The 19,061-nt window shown below is 48.2% G+C and overlaps 2 non-coding genes across 2 annotated transcripts; both read left to right on the top strand.

Annotated features, from left to right (window-relative positions):
* The first annotated feature begins 11,766 nt into the window (after window positions 1-11,766).
* On the top strand, window positions 11,767-11,886 carry LOC148165771 (5S ribosomal RNA). The gene has a single exon (XR_015771190.1). It is a non-coding gene; the product is annotated as a 5S ribosomal RNA (ribosomal RNA).
* Window positions 11,887-18,352: 6,466 nt separating this feature from the next.
* LOC148165770 (5S ribosomal RNA) lies at window positions 18,353-18,472 on the top strand. Its single transcript, XR_015771187.1, has one exon. It is a non-coding gene; the product is annotated as a 5S ribosomal RNA (ribosomal RNA).
* Window positions 18,473-19,061: the final 589 nt, after the last annotated feature.

Here is a 19,061-nt window from a genome sequence, read left to right as displayed (position 1 = left end):
CTACTCTTTTCTTTTTTTATTAACATTTCTGATGTCAAACTTTTTTTAAATATATTTTTCACTATTTATATTTTCTCTCAGGAACTTATATAGTATGAAGACGAAAATTTTTAATTCGTTCGAGTTGAATTTGTGGTTCTGAAAAGAACCGATTTTTTTTCTTTTTTTTCCAACCAACTTCCAAGCTGCTCGAGGAGGATTTATTTTGAACTGGTGTATTTGGTGACGGCCTTGGTTCCTTCAGAAACGGCGTGCTTCGCCAATTCACCGGGCAAAAGAAGACGCACCGCCGTCTGGATCTCCCTGCTGGTTATGGTCGAACGTTTGTTGTAATGAGCGAGGCGACTGGCTTCAGCAGCTATACGTTCGAAGATGTCGTTCACGAAACTGTTCATGATAGACATAGCCTTGCTGGAGATACCGGTATCGGGATGGACCTGCTTCAACACCTTGTAAATGTAGATGGCGTAACTCTCCTTCCTCCTGCGCTTCTTTTTCTTGTCGCTCTTCGAGATGTTCTTTTGAGCTTTTCCGGCCTTCTTGGCCGCCTTACCGCTGGTCTTGGGTGGCATTCTCTTCTAGTCGTCGAGTTAAAAAAACGTTTAAAAACAGAAAACGAGACAGACACGACGTGCACGTTACGACGAGTATACTCGATCTAAAACGCCGCACACCTAAAATCCCTCTATTTATAACGAGCGAGCGACAAACAGGCGCTCCGCCTTAGTTCGTCGTTCGACCATTGCCCTAACGAGATGGCGCTGTACCGACCATATAAATTTCTAGCCTTCGCCGCGTTCGGCATTTATTCCGAGTCGAGCGTTCGAAGTGAGAAGACGTGTCTTCAGAGCATCGTTCCCGACAGCGAATTTTCTGCGACTTCCCTGCAACCAGTGCGACCCAGTGTGCCCACCCATCCACGTCGGACAGCGGACACCGTTGCTGCGACAAGTAGCGGTCACCCATCCAACGCCGGACGGGAAGCGGCGCTGCTGCGCTCCACACACCTTTTCAAGAGAGCAGTGCCCGTGAGCTGCGAAGTGAGCGGTGCATTGCAAGCAGTGCAACGACAAAAGACGTTTCTGCGCCTTTTCCCCTGATGGACACTCAGTGAAGTGCGATTCAACCCCCGACAACATGAGTTCCACCAGGATGGAGGAACTCTTCGCTGGACTTCAACAGTCCCTCCAACAGTCCCTCTCGGCGGCCCTCCAGCAGCAGCAGCAACACCTGCAGCAGCAGTTCGAGGCGTTCACCGAGAACTTCGCGACCCGGCTCGGAGGACTCGAGCTCCAAATGGCCGTCACCACGGCGGCCATCAGCGAACTCACCACCACCGCTGCCGCCGCCACCCCCAGGACCATGAGGTCCTTCAGCCCGGCCTTTTCGGAGATGTCATTCTCCTCGAAGAGGTCGTTCCCCAGGTCCCCAACAAGGGACGCCCCGCTCGCCACCAGCAACAAGTTTGCTGCCCTGGCCGACCTCGAGGACGAGGACGGCCAATCCATCCCCAAGAGGACCAGGGGTAAGAAATCGCCGGAGCCCGGCTTTAATTTCTTTCCCTTCCAGACCACTTCGGGGGTAAAACCCAAGCCCCGCCCAGCGATCCGCCCCTCGTCGAGCCAGGAAGGCAGCCGCCTCACGACGCCGAGGAACCCATCCCCCATCCCGACGGAAGTCTTGAACCTGCGCCCCAGCGCCCCGAGCAGCCAGAAGTTGGCACCGCTCGGCCACTCCGTGCCAGAAAAGACGAAGAAAACAGCGAAGACATCCAAGAAATCCACCAAGGGCTCCAAGTCGTCCAAAACGACGACAACTGCCCCCTCGTTCCGCGACGTCGCGGTAAGCAGGCCGACCCCTGCAGCCGCCCCCGACTCCGACATCGTCCCCTCCACTTCACGGGGAACCACCACCTCCCAGACGAGCATCGCCATCATTGCGAACCAGCTCGTCAACGACGCCATGGAAGGCGTCGGCGAAGAGGGCGACAAGATCGGAGAAGAACGAAGATCTTCCTCCACTCATCCCGACGGTGACGACGCCGAAGCGCCACCGAAGAAAACTCGAGTCCCACCCATCACAATGTTGGACTCGACAAAATTCCTCTCCGTCCAGAGGAAAGCGAGGACCGCCGGCATCGCGATCCACAAGGCTGCCGCCACCGCTGACGGCGGCATGAGGATCCAAACGGCTTCGTCGGAGGAATTCAGGGGTCTCACTCGACTCCTGGAAAAAGAGAAGGTGGAGTATTTCACCTACTCGCTCCCCGAAGCCCGACCGGCAAGAGCCGTCATCAGAGGAGTCCCAGTCGGGATCTCCTCCGAAGAGGTCCTCCAGGACCTGCTGAAGACCGGCATCCCAGCCCTGCGCGCCAGCAGGATGCATCGCCAGGGAAGAAAGCTCCCCCTGGTCCTGGTTGAGGTCCCAGCCAACCAGACGGAGAACATCCACCGCGTGACCAGGATGTTCGAGGCCATCTCCGTCAAGGTGGAGAAGCCCCACAAGAAAGAAGCGACGAGTCAGTGCCACCGCTGCCAACGCTTCCACCACTCACAGACGCACTGCACAGCCAAGCCGCGCTGCGTGAAGTGTGCAGGCGAACATCGTTCTGGGGAATGCCAGAAACCCAGAACCGCCCCCGCCAAGTGCGCAAACTGTAGTGGCACTCACACTGCCAACTACAAGGGGTGCACAAAGTTCCCGAAACCAGCGAGGAACCCCCCGACACCGAAGAGGACGCAAGCAGCCGCCGCTCCCCGGACCACCGCCGCCGCCCCCAGGACCGCCGCTCCCAGAACCGCCGCCCCCAGGACCCCCGCCGCCCCCGGAACCATCTCATGGGCCGAGATGGTCAAAGGAGGAACTCCGGCGAAGAAGCAAGAAGTGAACTTCGCCCTCCAGAAGAACCAACTCCTGGAGGCCATCACTCAAGCCAAAGACACAAAGGATCTCGCCAGGAAACTGGCAGCGTTTGTATCGCTCTTGTGCTAAATGGGTAGTTCCTCACTAATTCCCTCTTCCCTACAGATTGCGTTCTGGAACGCCAACGGACTCCGGCAAGCTCGTAATGAGCTTGAGGAATTCATGGACCGACTTGAAGTGGACATCGTACTTCTGTGCGAGACGAGACTTCAAGAGGCGTCCCGGGACCCAAAAATTCCTGGATTCACACTTCATCGATCCGATAGGCCGAATGGACGTGGAGGTGGCACCGCCATCTACGTGAGAAGCGCCATCAAGCACAACGCTGCGAACGTCCCAGATCTCCAACATCTGGAAGCGACGACCGTCACGATCTCGACCACCAGGGGACCCCTCCGGCTTGTAGCTTGCTACAATCCACCGGGGCACAACACCCGGCTCCTCGAAGCTGACCTTCTGGCCATCATGGACGGCAACACTCCAGTCATCGCTGCTGGCGACTTCAACGCCAAGCACAACAACTGGGGCAGCCGAACCAACAACCAAAATGGCCTCACTCTCGACGTTCTTCTGCAACGACACCCCGACATCGGAGTTTGTGCGCCGGTTCAACCGACGTACCACAACTACCGAACTGGGCTTCCCGACACACTTGACATCGCCATCGTCAAGAACGTGCGCCACCAGATTGAGCTGACGACAATTGACGAACTTTCTTCGGATCACAGCCCCGTTCTGATGCAAATCGGCAACGAGGCAAACGAACCAGAAGTCGTCACCACGTCAACAGTGAACTGGATGGATTTCATCGCCCACGCGGAGAATGAGTTCAGAGAATTCCCCGAGATCGAACACCAAGGTCAAATCGAGGCAGCAGTCGAAGAATTCGAGAGACGGATTCAAGCCGCCATCGCCCAATCCACCACGACTTCCTCCCGGCCGCCAACCAAACGGCGCACGATTCCCCAAAGAATCGTGGACATGATCAGGGAGAAAAACCGTGCCAGAAGAATCGCAAGGAGAAGCGGCCTCGCCGTGGACCGAACGATTGCGAACCGTCTCCAGCGAGAGATCACGATCGACCTCCAGGAGTTCAGAAATGAACAATGGGAGGAGAAACTCGAGTCTCTCACCACGGAAGACAACTCGATCTGGAGGATGACCAGGGCACTTCGCAGCAGCAAGAAACCGCTCCCTCCCATCCACGGAAGAAATGGAATCGTCTTCACCGACGAGGAAAAAGCGGCGGCGTTTGCAGACAGCTTGGAACTGCAATGCAGAACCAACCTGGAGAACGCCGACGACGACCATCTCGACCACGTGGAAAGCCACGTCCGGGAAATCATCGATGAAGATCCCGAAATTCCCATTCCACCCACTTCTCCCGAAGAAATCCGACTCCTAATCCGGGGACTTCGACCCAGAAAAGCACCAGGTCCTGATAACATCACCAACAGGATCCTGAAACACCTGCCAGATAACACGGTTGTATCGTTAGCGAATATTTGTAATGCCGCATTCAAATTTCGTTATTTTCCAGATCGTTGGAAGTGCGCAACGGTGATCTTCATTCCGAAACCGGGCAAGGACCACAAATTTCCGCAAAACCATCGACCGATCAGCCTGCTGTCCGCAGTTGGCAAGGTCGCGGAAAAACTCATCCACTCCCGACTGGCGAAAATCGTCAAAGACTTCCACATCCTGCCAGATGAGCAATTTGGCTTCCGTCCAAAGCACTCCACCTCCGATCAGCTGCTAAGAGTCGTAGAATACGCCGCCACCGGGATCGAGCGCAAGCAAGTGACTGGTGCAGTCTTTCTCGACGTCTCCAAAGCCTTCGACACCGTTTGGCACGATGGACTTGTTTACAAGCTCCACACCAACGGCGTTCCGCTGGCGATGGTGCAGCTGGTCCACTCCTTCCTCCAGGACAGAAAATTCCGGACACGCATCGGCAATTCTCTCTCCGAACTCCACGACATCGAGGCCGGGGTCCCTCAAGGCTCCGCCCTCTCCCCTCTCCTGTACGCGGTGTACACCGCGGACATCCCCAGGACACAGAGGACATCGTTGGCCGTCTACGCAGATGACACAGCGATTCTCGCCCGCTCGAAGCAACCGCTGCTGGCAACCCGATACCTTCAGGAAGCCGTCAGCCGCCTCGAGGACTGGTGCAAGCTCTGGCTGATCGACGTCAACCCCGAAAAGAGCACAGCGCTCTTAGTGACGCGACGTAGAGTTCAGCCAGAGGGTGAGATCGAGATGTTCAACAGAGTCATCCCCTGGAGAGACAGGGTGAAGTACCTGGGTGTCATCATCGACCAAAAGCTCGACTTCCGCCATCACCTTGACTACGCCGTAGACAAGGGGAAGATGGCCATAGGAATGCTCCATTCGCTCATCTGCAGACGCAGCAAGATGTCAACCAACAACAAACTCCTGCTGTTCCGAACCATCATCCGTCCGACCATCACCTACGCATCGGTCGCCTGGGCGCACGCTCCCTCGCGCACCAACATGCTTCGGCTGGAGGTCCTCCAAAACCGATTCCTCCGACAGGCCTTCAACGCCCCATGGTTCGTCCGCAACGCCCAACTCCACCGGGAAGCAGATCTCCCCCTCATGGGGGAGTTTCTCTACGACATTGCGGTCCGGTCCTTCAGGAAAGCTGAAGATCACCCCAACCCACTCGTCCGACTCGCCATCGATTACGATGAAGAAGGTCCCTCCAGATGCAAGCGGCCCAAGATGGCGCTGCTTAGAAGGTGATGGGAGAAGAAATCCTCACCACCGCACCTTCCGATGAGCCCCCCAATTTGGTTTGAGCGTACCTTTTCGTCTTGCGCCTTGCGCAAATTTTCTCGCATGTTAATTTTAATGCACGTCAAGACACTGTGAAAGTCAGTCCTCAGCTTCTCTGAGCACCGCCTCCCACAGAAGTCTCTCCCCTGCTTTGCATGGCAACCCGCAGACCTTGTTTTTTCCCCGCGTCCGCGTCGCGAAAAACAAAACCCGCCTGCTGGGAATCGGCTTCTTCTGCGAAGTAGTCAAATCCCACTAGGTGAAGTTTTGAATCACTGAGAAAGAACCCTCTGTTCTTTCTCAGGCCTTCCGACTAGAATATAAGGGTAGCAAAAGCTACCCGCACATTCTCATTCCGCCCGATATATATATGTTCGGCATTTATTTCAAGCCGTACGTTTGTCAGTGCGCTTCGTGTCAGTCGCAGTAGGTGTTTTGCTGTTTATATCGTATAACAACATGTCCGGAAGAGGAAAAGGAGGTAAAGTGAAGGGAAAGGCGAAGTCTCGTTCCAGTCGTGCCGGACTTCAGTTTCCCGTCGGCAGAATTCATCGTCTTCTGCGTAAAGGAAACTACGCCGAAAGAGTGGGTGCAGGTGCTCCCGTTTATTTGGCGGCCGTAATGGAATATCTAGCCGCCGAAGTTCTCGAATTGGCAGGAAACGCCGCCAGAGATAACAAGAAAACCCGTATCATTCCGAGACATCTTCAATTGGCTATAAGGAACGACGAGGAGTTAAACAAGCTCCTTTCCGGCGTTACCATCGCCCAAGGCGGTGTCTTGCCCAACATCCAGGCGGTGTTGTTGCCCAAGAAGACCGAAAAGAAGCCTTAAATTTAATTCTTCGCCGCCGTCATCTCGAACGAAAAACAAAAACTTTTATAAAAACCATCTTCACATCGGCCCTTCTCAGGGCCAAAAATTCAACTCGAACGAATTGATTTTTTCGCCAAAATACAACAACCTATGAGAATCATGTTAAAAAGTCTTTTAGATATTTTAAAGTTAAACCGATCAATTAATTCATTATACGAGCGTAGACTGAACGGAAGATTTTCGATTACATTCAACCAAGAAAGATGATTTTTACGACTTTTCATCGTAATTTTTAGAAAAATTCAATGCCCGACTAAAGCACGAACTCGACAACTCTATCTATAATAATTTATTGATTATCTAATTCAAGAAACATTCCGATTCGTCGTAAATTTCTTCACATTTCGCACATTAATCTGTTAAGAACATACACACACACACCGGTCGCCTATACGTGCTCTCCGTCTCGATAATTTCTTGCAGCAGCAGTCGTCAGCGGTGAGCCGTAATACTACAATCAATCGTTTTATTTGCTATGAGATTTTGTTTCAAGTCACGTCTGAGGAGAGTAACTCTACCCCATATTGGACATAACCTCAAATATACTCTTCGTGGCAAAAACGTTCTTTTAACGATGGTCATTCTAACCTAAAACTGCTGTCAAAATTGTCAAAGTCGCCGCCTGGATCACAAATTAAAATGATCACTCACTCCGTACGATTTTCATTTCGATTTGAAGACAAACACACAATTGAGCAACATATTTAATTCGTTTGATTTATTTTGTGGTTCTGAAAAGAACCGTTTTTTTTTGTTTGTTTGTTTGCTTGCCTGCGGGGGGTTTGTTGTTATTCCTCTGAGGATGCGGATACACGTCATAAAATGATAAAATTAACCGCCGAAACCGTAAAGGGTACGACCTTGACGTTTCAGGGCGTAGACGACGTCCATGGCGGTGACGGTCTTACGTTTTGCGTGTTCGGTGTAAGTTACGGCGTCACGGATGACGTTCTCGAGGAAGACCTTCAACACACCTCTGGTTTCTTCGTAGATGAGACCGGAAATACGTTTCACACCACCACGACGAGCCAATCTTCTGATCGCCGGTTTCGTTATACCTTGGATGTTATCGCGTAGAACTTTGCGATGACGTTTGGCGCCACCTTTTCCCAATCCTTTGCCACCTTTACCACGACCGGTCATCTTGATAAAATTAGGAAATTCTTCGTACAAAACGACGTAGCTTCGACCAAGTTCGTTATGGAACTAACGTCAAAATTTCATTCCGCGGGACTATTTATAAGTTACGGCAGCTCCACCTCGCGTTAAAAACGAATCCACCAATGGCGTCGCCGTATGACTCATCGAGTTTATAAAACGGCCGTTGGCGCGACGAAAATTTTCAGTTGACTTTCGAACGTTCGTACGTACGGTCGGTCGTTCGGTCGAAGCAAGCAAGCAAGCCACTACCTACGTTAATTCTTTTCATTTGATTCATCCGATATCCGAGATGGCGAGAACTAAACAGACGGCTCGTAAATCTACCGGTGGCAAGGCACCTAGAAAACAGTTGGCCACGAAGGCGGCCAGAAAAAGCGCTCCCGCCACCGGAGGTGTCAAGAAACCTCACCGTTACAGGCCCGGTACGGTCGCCCTTCGTGAGATTCGTCGTTATCAAAAGAGCACTGAACTTTTGATCCGCAAGCTGCCTTTCCAACGTCTCGTCCGAGAGATCGCCCAAGATTTCAAGACCGATCTCCGTTTCCAAAGTTCGGCCGTGATGGCACTTCAAGAAGCCAGCGAGGCTTATCTCGTCGGCCTCTTCGAAGACACCAACTTGTGCGCCATCCACGCCAAACGTGTCACCATCATGCCGAAAGACATCCAATTGGCGAGACGCATTCGTGGCGAGAGGGCTTAAATTTCCTCCATCCATCCATCCATCCATCCGATCCGACCATCTAGAATTAACAAATTCTTCATCTTCGAAGGTGTTAAAAGAAGAAAAAAAAAATCGGTTCTTTTCAGAACCACAATTATTTTCCAACGAATTGAAAATTTATCGTTCGCGCATGCAACTTTTTGAGATTGAAAAAAAAAAAAAAAAAAAAAAAAAGTTAGGTTATGTGATTTATTCACAAAATTCGTACTTACATAAAACGATAAACTTTTGCTTTTTTCTTTCACATTAAATTTTCTTTTAACTGAGACTATTTGAAACATTATTATATAATAAAGTTTATCATTCTTTGTAATAACACTGTTTCGACAGTCAAATGAATAGACAAGAAAATCAAATGAAAGTATGTATCTCCTCAACAGAATGTGCATTGTCCAAGCGAATCTTTCGTTCGTTTCTTGAAAATAATTGTGGCCCTGAAAAGGGCCATTTATTTGTATCGATGGTGCCCCTACGTCGATATATACGATCGGAGCACGTTCCCGAAACCACCAGGACGTCGTCGTCGTTGAAAAAATTAAATCATCGTCGTCGACTTTTCACTTCTTTCTCTTGGGTGAAGCGGTTTTTTTCGCTTTGACGGTGACGGCTTTGGCCGTTTTCGGTTTCGGCGCTTTCGGTTTCTTGGTTGGACCGGCCTTGTTGGATTTCTTCGCTTTCGATGGCGTCTTGGGTTTGACGGGCGATCTGGAGGCGGCGCTGGCTTTCTTTTCGGGAGCGGACGCAGCCTTTCTAGCCTTCGATACGGCGACGCTCTTCTTTTCGGCGGCAGTTTTCTTAGACTTGGCCGAAGCGGCGGGGGCGGCCTTCTTACCGGCTTTTGAGGCGGATCCTTTTTCGGCGGACGTCGGCGCTGACGCGACGGAACGTTTAGCAACGCCCGTCTTCTTGGATTTCGCCGATGACGACGCGGTCGCAGCGGCAGATCTCTTTTTCGTGGCGGACGGAGCCTTAGCTGCACCGGTGACGGCAGAAGCCAACTTGAACGAACCGGAAGCTCCTTTTCCTTTGGTTTGGACCAACGAACCGGATGCGACGGCGCCCTTAAGGTACTTCTTGATGAAAGGCGCAAATTTTTCCGCGTCGACTTTGTAGTTGGCCGCGACATATTTCTTGATCGCCTGCAACGAAGAACCGCCGCGTTCCTTCAAGCCTTTGATGGCGTTGGTGACCATCTCCGAAGTGGGCGGATGAGAAGGTTTGCTTCTCGGATTTTTGGGCTTCTTCTCCTTCTTCACCGGTGAGGAGCCGGAAGTGGCACCGGCGACCGTCGAAGCTGCTTGATTTTCTACGTCGGCCATATTTTCGTCTATCGCGCGCGCGTTTTTTTCTTTTTATTATAGGTAGGCTTATTCTTCGGTGAAAGAACGAATGAACTTTACAGAACGAATTGGGCGCCAAAGTCAAAGTGTTGGCGCGTTCGAAAACGCGCGGACCGCGGACTAAACGAGAGCCTTCTCGTCGAGTTAGAAAATTCAGTGGGCCTCGAATACAGCTTTCGCGTGATGGCATCGTTCTCTTTACGCGAAGATCACCGCCTCCGGGTGCGGGAACATGAGCGATTCGGTCGGCGATGGCCTCCTGAATAACCTCAAGTTTTCCCGGACGACCAGCCGACCTCCAAAAGCGAACAAGGACCGATCGAACGTCGACTCGAACAAAGACCCTCCGAAACAAGGAGATGACATCCAAGTTCGACGCCGACGTTACGCGTTTTCCACGAATAACAGGAAAGTTCCGCTTTCGACCAGACAAACTTGGAAGCATCCTCTACAAGTTTCACGAACGAATCGGTCGAAAAGTACGTGCGATCTTTTCGAAAATCGCCTCGCAAAGAGACGCAGCACGGATCGGAGCGACGACCGACGAACCTGCAGAGTGTAGGAAAAAAATTCACAAACGGTCGAAGATGACGTCCGAGAAGGTCGAATTTTTTCAAGAACGAAGATAAAACCTTCGCCTTTCGTAGGAGTTGATTTTTGAAAACGATCTTGACGAACAGGTCGGAAAAAAAACGATGTCAATTTCGGACTCGACCATGAGAAACGAATTTGTACGACGAACGGACTTTTCGAACGACTTTTTTCGCAAAATCGACATTTTTTCCTCAAAAATTACCTCACACGACGAAATCCCATCATCGAAACATCACCGAAAACAGTTTTGACGGCGAAATTCTCGTCAATTTTACGAAAATAAAGGGAAAATCAGACGGACCACCGTCGAACATCCAGCGACGGGAACGGACGAGTTTTTTAATTTTTCTTGCCAATTCATTGCGAAAGAAGCAATTTTTCTCGACGAAACCATTTTATAATCATAAAAAAAACTCCCCAAACACCACAAACCAACAAAAATACGGAAATCTTGCATTGTTTGCATTTTTCAGACACTCTAAATAAAACTACGTCGATGTCGGCGGATTTTCAGTCGGTCGTCGGTCGACAGAAATCCAACGAAATTTTCATTTGTTCTTCTCAAAAACGAAAAACAAACAAATCAACAAAACATTCCCTACTATTAGTCGACATTTCGAGCAGAAACTACGAACGTCGAAAGATTTAAAAAATGAAATATGTAGGTGTGCGTGCGTGCGTACTTACTTGAAACTTTTTTCTTGTTTCATCGTCGCACTGGAACAAATTAAATTTTAATGCAATGTAAACGCGACCACACTTTCGACGAAAACATCTCTATGAATCGAACGACGTCGGAAAAAGAATAAATCGAGAAGAGAACAAATCATGAAACAACACACACCCACCCCGCCCGGCCCGGCCAGAGTGGTGGGAATTTCGATGAATGAACAGACAAAGAAACCAACTCTGTTATCAGTTCTAAGAAAGAAAGCAGGTAGCGGCGGCGGCGAACCTTCGACCGTACTACGGTCAGTTCATGAATTAACCCCGTCCGTTCGGAGTTTATTCATCTCCGGTCCGTGTCGGCGTTTACTTCAAGTGGGTGCTATTTCCATCTAAGCAAGCAAGTGAGTAAGTAAGTTCTCAAATTTTAAATTACGTTAATCGCAAGTGACTCGTTGAGATCGTCAAACGAACAATTTAATTTAACGCCTCATACGAGTTTTTTTTTTTCGTCATTTTGTCGCAAAAAAAAAACTAAAAAACGACTCGCAAAAAAAAATTTTTTTTTTTTCTTCTTTTAAATCTTGTACATTTTCTGACATGTGTACCATCGAAAAATGTCACATCCAAACGATCGAACAATCACAAAAAATCGTCAACGTACCATCTTGGAAAATTTTACCAGGCAACGACCATACCACGTTGAAAACTACCGGTTCTCGTCCGATCACCGAAGTCAAGCAACGTCGGGCGCGGTCAGTACTTGGATGGGTGACCGCTTGGGAACACCGCGTGCCGTTGTCTCTACTCTTTTCTTTTTTTATTAACATTTCTGATGTCAAACTTTTTTTAAATATATTTTTCACTATTTATATTTTCTCTCAGGAACTTATATAGTATGAAGACGAAAATTTTTAATTCGTTCGAGTTGAATTTGTGGTTCTGAAAAGAACCGATTTTTTTTCTTTTTTTTCCAACCAACTTCCAAGCTGCTCGAGGAGGATTTATTTTGAACTGGTGTATTTGGTGACGGCCTTGGTTCCTTCAGAAACGGCGTGCTTCGCCAATTCACCGGGCAAAAGAAGACGCACCGCCGTCTGGATCTCCCTGCTGGTTATGGTCGAACGTTTGTTGTAATGAGCGAGGCGACTGGCTTCAGCAGCTATACGTTCGAAGATGTCGTTCACGAAACTGTTCATGATAGACATAGCCTTGCTGGAGATACCGGTATCGGGATGGACCTGCTTCAACACCTTGTAAATGTAGATGGCGTAACTCTCCTTCCTCCTGCGCTTCTTTTTCTTGTCGCTCTTCGAGATGTTCTTTTGAGCTTTTCCGGCCTTCTTGGCCGCCTTACCGCTGGTCTTGGGTGGCATTCTCTTCTAGTCGTCGAGTTAAAAAAACGTTTAAAAACAGAAAACGAGACAGACACGACGTGCACGTTACGACGAGTATACTCGATCTAAAACGCCGCACACCTAAAATCCCTCTATTTATAACGAGCGAGCGACAAACAGGCGCTCCGCCTTAGTTCGTCGTTCGACCATTGCCCTAACGAGATGGCGCTGTACCGACCATATAAATTTCTAGCCTTCGCCGCGTTCGGCATTTATTTCAAGCCGTACGTTTGTCAGTGCGCTTCGTGTCAGTCGCAGTAGGTGTTTTGCTGTTTATATCGTATAACAACATGTCCGGAAGAGGAAAAGGAGGTAAAGTGAAGGGAAAGGCGAAGTCTCGTTCCAGTCGTGCCGGACTTCAGTTTCCCGTCGGCAGAATTCATCGTCTTCTGCGTAAAGGAAACTACGCCGAAAGAGTGGGTGCAGGTGCTCCCGTTTATTTGGCGGCCGTAATGGAATATCTAGCCGCCGAAGTTCTCGAATTGGCAGGAAACGCCGCCAGAGATAACAAGAAAACCCGTATCATTCCGAGACATCTTCAATTGGCTATAAGGAACGACGAGGAGTTAAACAAGCTCCTTTCCGGCGTTACCATCGCCCAAGGCGGTGTCTTGCCCAACATCCAGGCGGTGTTGTTGCCCAAGAAGACCGAAAAGAAGCCTTAAATTTAATTCTTCGCCGCCGTCATCTCGAACGAAAAACAAAAACTTTTATAAAAACCATCTTCACATCGGCCCTTCTCAGGGCCAAAAATTCAACTCGAACGAATTGATTTTTTCGCCAAAATACAACAACCTATGAGAATCATGTTAAAAAGTCTTTTAGATATTTTAAAGTTAAACCGATCAATTAATTCATTATACGAGCGTAGACTGAACGGAAGATTTTCGATTACATTCAACCAAGAAAGATGATTTTTACGACTTTTCATCGTAATTTTTAGAAAAATTCAATGCCCGACTAAAGCACGAACTCGACAACTCTATCTATAATAATTTATTGATTATCTAATTCAAGAAACATTCCGATTCGTCGTAAATTTCTTCACATTTCGCACATTAATCTGTTAAGAACATACACACACACACCGGTCGCCTATACGTGCTCTCCGTCTCGATAATTTCTTGCAGCAGCAGTCGTCAGCGGTGAGCCGTAATACTACAATCAATCGTTTTATTTGCTATGAGATTTTGTTTCAAGTCACGTCTGAGGAGAGTAACTCTACCCCATATTGGACATAACCTCAAATATACTCTTCGTGGCAAAAACGTTCTTTTAACGATGGTCATTCTAACCTAAAACTGCTGTCAAAATTGTCAAAGTCGCCGCCTGGATCACAAATTAAAATGATCACTCACTCCGTACGATTTTCATTTCGATTTGAAGACAAACACACAATTGAGCAACATATTTAATTCGTTTGATTTATTTTGTGGTTCTGAAAAGAACCGTTTTTTTTTTGTTTGTTTGTTTGCTTGCCTGCGGGGGGTTTGTTGTTATTCCTCTGAGGATGCGGATACACGTCATAAAATGATAAAATTAACCGCCGAAACCGTAAAGGGTACGACCTTGACGTTTCAGGGCGTAGACGACGTCCATGGCGGTGACGGTCTTACGTTTTGCGTGTTCGGTGTAAGTTACGGCGTCACGGATGACGTTCTCGAGGAAGACCTTCAACACACCTCTGGTTTCTTCGTAGATGAGACCGGAAATACGTTTCACACCACCACGACGAGCCAATCTTCTGATCGCCGGTTTCGTTATACCTTGGATGTTATCGCGTAGAACTTTGCGATGACGTTTGGCGCCACCTTTTCCCAATCCTTTGCCACCTTTACCACGACCGGTCATCTTGATAAAATTAGGAAATTCTTCGTACAAAACGACGTAGCTTCGACCAAGTTCGTTATGGAACTAACGTCAAAATTTCATTCCGCGGGACTATTTATAAGTTACGGCAGCTCCACCTCGCGTTAAAAACGAATCCACCAATGGCGTCGCCGTATGACTCATCGAGTTTATAAAACGGCCGTTGGCGCGACGAAAATTTTCAGTTGACTTTCGAACGTTCGTACGTACGGTCGGTCGTTCGGTCGAAGCAAGCAAGCAAGCCACTACCTACGTTAATTCTTTTCATTTGATTCATCCGATATCCGAGATGGCGAGAACTAAACAGACGGCTCGTAAATCTACCGGTGGCAAGGCACCTAGAAAACAGTTGGCCACGAAGGCGGCCAGAAAAAGCGCTCCCGCCACCGGAGGTGTCAAGAAACCTCACCGTTACAGGCCCGGTACGGTCGCCCTTCGTGAGATTCGTCGTTATCAAAAGAGCACTGAACTTTTGATCCGCAAGCTGCCTTTCCAACGTCTCGTCCGAGAGATCGCCCAAGATTTCAAGACCGATCTCCGTTTCCAAAGTTCGGCCGTGATGGCACTTCAAGAAGCCAGCGAGGCTTATCTCGTCGGCCTCTTCGAAGACACCAACTTGTGCGCCATCCACGCCAAACGTGTCACCATCATGCCGAAAGACATCCAATTGGCGAGACGCATTCCGTGGCGAGAGGGCTTAAATTTCCTCCATCCATCCATCCATCCATCCGATCCGACCATCTAGAATTAACAAATTCTTCATCTTCGAAGGTGTTAAAAGAAGAAAAAAAAAATCGGTTCTTTTCAGAACCACAATTATTTTCCAACGAATTGAAAATTTATCGTTCGCGCATGCAACTTTTTGAGATTGAAAAAAAAAAAAAAAAAAAAAAAAAAGTTAGGTTATGTGATTTATTCACAAAATTCGTACTTACATAAAACGATAAACTTTTGCTTTTTTCTTTCACATTAAATTTTCTTTTAACTGAGGACTATTTGAAACATTATTATATAATAAAGTTTATCATTCTTTGTAATACACTGTTTCGACAGTCAAATGAATAGACAAGAAAATCAAATGAAAGTATGTATCTCCTCAACAGAATGTGCATTGTCCAAGCGAATCTTTCGTTCGTTTCTTGAAAATAATTGTGGCCCTGAAAAGGGCCATTTATTTGTATCGATGGTGCCCCTACGTCGATATATACGATCGGAGCACGTTCCCGAAACCACCAGGACGTCGTCGTCGTTGAAAAAATTAAATCATCGTCGTCGACTTTTCACTTCTTTCTCTTGGGTGAAGCGGTTTTTTCGCTTTGACGGTGACGGCTTTGGCCGTTTTCGGTTTCGGCGCTTTCGGTTTCTTGGTTGGACCGGCCTTGTTGGATTTCTTCGCTTTCGATGGCGTCTTGGGTTTGACGGGCGATCTGGAGGCGGCGCTGGCTTTCTTTTCGGAGCGGACGCAGCCTTTCTAGCCTTCGATACGGCGACGCTCTTCTTTTCGGCGGCAGTTTTCTTAGACTTGGCCGAAGCGGCGGGGGCGGCCTTCTTACCGGCTTTTGAGGCGGATCCTTTTTCGGCGGACGTCGGCGCTGACGCGACGGAACGTTTAGCAACGCCCGTCTTCTTGGATTTCGCCGATGACGACGCGGTCGCAGCGGCAGATCTCTTTTTCGTGGCGGACGGAGCCTTAGCTGCACCGGTGACGGCAGAAGCCAACTTGAACGAACCGGAAGCTCCTTTTCCTTTGGTTTGGACCAACGAACCGGATGCGACGGCGCCCTTAAGGTACTTCTTGATGAAAGGCGCAAATTTTTCCGCGTCGACTTTGTAGTTGGCCGCGAATATTTCTTGATCGCCTGCAACGAAGAACCGCCGCGTTCCTTCAAGCCTTTGATGGCGTTGGTGACCATCTCCGAAGTGGGCGGATGAGAAGGTTTGCTTCTCGGATTTTTGGGCTTCTTCTCCTTCTTCACCGGTGAGGAGCCGGAAGTGGCACCGGCGACCGTCGAAGCTGCTTGATTTTCTACGTCGGCCATATTTTCGTCTATCGCGCGCGCGTTTTTTTCTTTTTATTATAGGTAGGCTTATTCTTCGGTGAAAGAACGAATGAACTTTACAGAACGAATTGGGCGCCAAAGTCAAAGTGTTGGCGCGTTCGAAAACGCGCGGACCGCGGACTAAACGAGAGCCTTCTCGTCGAGTTAGAAAATTCAGTGGGCCTCGAATACAGCTTTCGCGTGATGGCATCGTTCTCTTTACGCGAAGATCACCGCCTCCGGGTGCGGGAACATGAGCGATTCGGTCGGCGATGGCCTCCTGAATAACCTCAAGTTTTCCCGGACGACCAGCCGACCTCCAAAAGCGAACAAGGACCGATCGAACGTCGACTCGAACAAAGACCCTCCGAAACAAGGAGATGACATCCAAGTTCGACGCCGACGTTACGCGTTTTCCACGAATAACAGGAAAGTTCCGCTTTCGACCAGACAAACTTGGAAGCATCCTCTACAAGTTTCACGAACGAATCGGTCGAAAAGTACGTGCGATCTTTTCGAAAATCGCCTCGCAAAGAGACGCAGCACGGATCGGAGCGACGACCGACGAACCTGCAGAGTGTAGGAAAAAAATTCACAAACGGTCGAAGATGACGTCCGAGAAGGTCGAATTTTTTCAAGAACGAAGATAAAACCTTCGCCTTTCGTAGGAGTTGATTTTTGAAAACGATCTTGACGAACAGGTCGGAAAAAAAACGATGTCAATTTCGGACTCGACCATGAGAAACGAATTTGTACGACGAACGGACTTTTCGAACGACTTTTTTCGCAAAATCGACATTTTTTCCTCAAAAATTACCTCACACGACGAAATCCCATCATCGAAACATCACCGAAAACAGTTTTGACGGCGAAATTCTCGTCAATTTTACGAAAATAAAGGGAAAATCAGACGGACCACCGTCGAACATCCAGCGACGGGAACGGACGAGTTTTTTAATTTTTCTTGCCAATTCATTGCGAAAGAAGCAATTTTTCTCGACGAAACCATTTTATAATCATAAAAAAAACTCCCCAAACACCACAAACCAACAAAAATACGGAAATCTTGCATTGTTTGCATTTTTCAGACACTCTAAATAAAACTACGTCGATGTCGGCGGATTTTCAGTCGGTCGTCGGTCGACAGAAATCCAACGAAATTTTCATTTGTTCTTCTCAAAAACGAAAAACAAACAAATCAACAAAACATTCCCTACTATTAGTCGACATTTCGAGCAGAAACTACGAACGTCGAAAGATTTAAAAAATGAAATATGTAGGTGTGCGTGCGTGCGTACTTACTTGAAACTTTTTTCTTGTTTCATCGTCGCACTGGAACAAATTAAATTTTAATGCAATGTAAACGCGACCACACTTTCGACGAAAACATCTCTATGAATCGAACGACGTCGGAAAAAGAATAAATCGAGAAGAGAACAAATCATGAAACAACACACACCCACCCCGCCCGGCCCGGCCAGAGTGGTGGGAATTTCGATGAATGAACAGACAAAGAAACCAACTCTGTTATCAGTTCTAAGAAAGAAAGCAGGTAGCGGCGGCGGCGAACCTTCGACCGTACTACGGTCAGTTCATGAATTAACCCCGTCCGTTCGGAGTTTATTCATCTCCGGTCCGTGTCGGCGTTTACTTCAAGTGGGTGCTATTTCCATCTAAGCAAGCAAGTGAGTAAGTAAGTTCTCAAATTTTAAATTACGTTAATCGCAAGTGACTCGTTGAGATCGTCAAACGAACAATTTAATTTAACGCCTCATACGAGTTTTTTTTTTTCGTCATTTTGTCGCAAAAAAAAAACTAAAAAACGACTCGCAAAAAAAAATTTTTTTTTTTTCTTCTTTTAAATCTTGTACATTTTCTGACATGTGTACCATCGAAAAATGTCACATCCAAACGATCGAACAATCACAAAAAATCGTCAACGTACCATCTTGGAAAATTTTACCAGGCAACGACCATACCACGTTGAAAACTACCGGTTCTCGTCCGATCACCGAAGTCAAGCAACGTCGGGCGCGGTCAGTACTTGGATGGGTGACCGCTTGGGAACACCGCGTGCCGTTGTCTCTACTCTTTTCTTTTTTTATTAACATTTCTGATGTCAAACTTTTTTTAAATATATTTTTCACTATTTATATTTTCTCTCAGGAACTTATATAGTATGAAGACGAAAATTTTTAATTCGTTCGAGTTGAATTTGTGGTTCTGAAAAGAACCGATTTTTTTTCTTTTTTTTCCAACCAACTTCCAAGCTGCTCGAGGAGGATTTATTTTGAACTGGTGTATTTGGTGACGGCCTTGGTTCCTTCAGAAACGGCGTGCTTCGCCAATTCACCGGGCAAAAGAAGACGCACCGCCGTCTGGATCTCCCTGCTGGTTATGGTCGAACGTTTGTTGTAATGAGCGAGGCGACTGGCTTCAGCAGCTATACGTTCGAAGATGTCGTTCACGAAACTGTTCATGATAGACATAGCCTTGCTGGAGATACCACGGTATCGGGATGGACCTGCTTCAACACCTTGTAAATGTAGATGGCGTAACTCTCCTTCCTCCTGCGCTTCTTTTTCTTGTCGCTCTTCGAGATGTTCTTTTGAGCTTTTCCGGCCTTCTTGGCCGCCTTACCGCTGGTCTTGGGTGGCATTCTCTTCTAGTCGTC

The sequence above is a fragment of the Gnatocerus cornutus genome, unplaced genomic scaffold, assembly GCF_029298725.1.
Source record: "Gnatocerus cornutus isolate USDA-ARS CGAHR unplaced genomic scaffold, icGnaCorn1.1 ctg00000217.1, whole genome shotgun sequence".
Taxonomy (NCBI): domain Eukaryota; kingdom Metazoa; phylum Arthropoda; class Insecta; order Coleoptera; family Tenebrionidae; genus Gnatocerus; species Gnatocerus cornutus.
The sequence above is the reverse complement of the archived record's forward strand: the minus strand, read 5'-3'. Positions and strand labels throughout refer to the sequence as shown.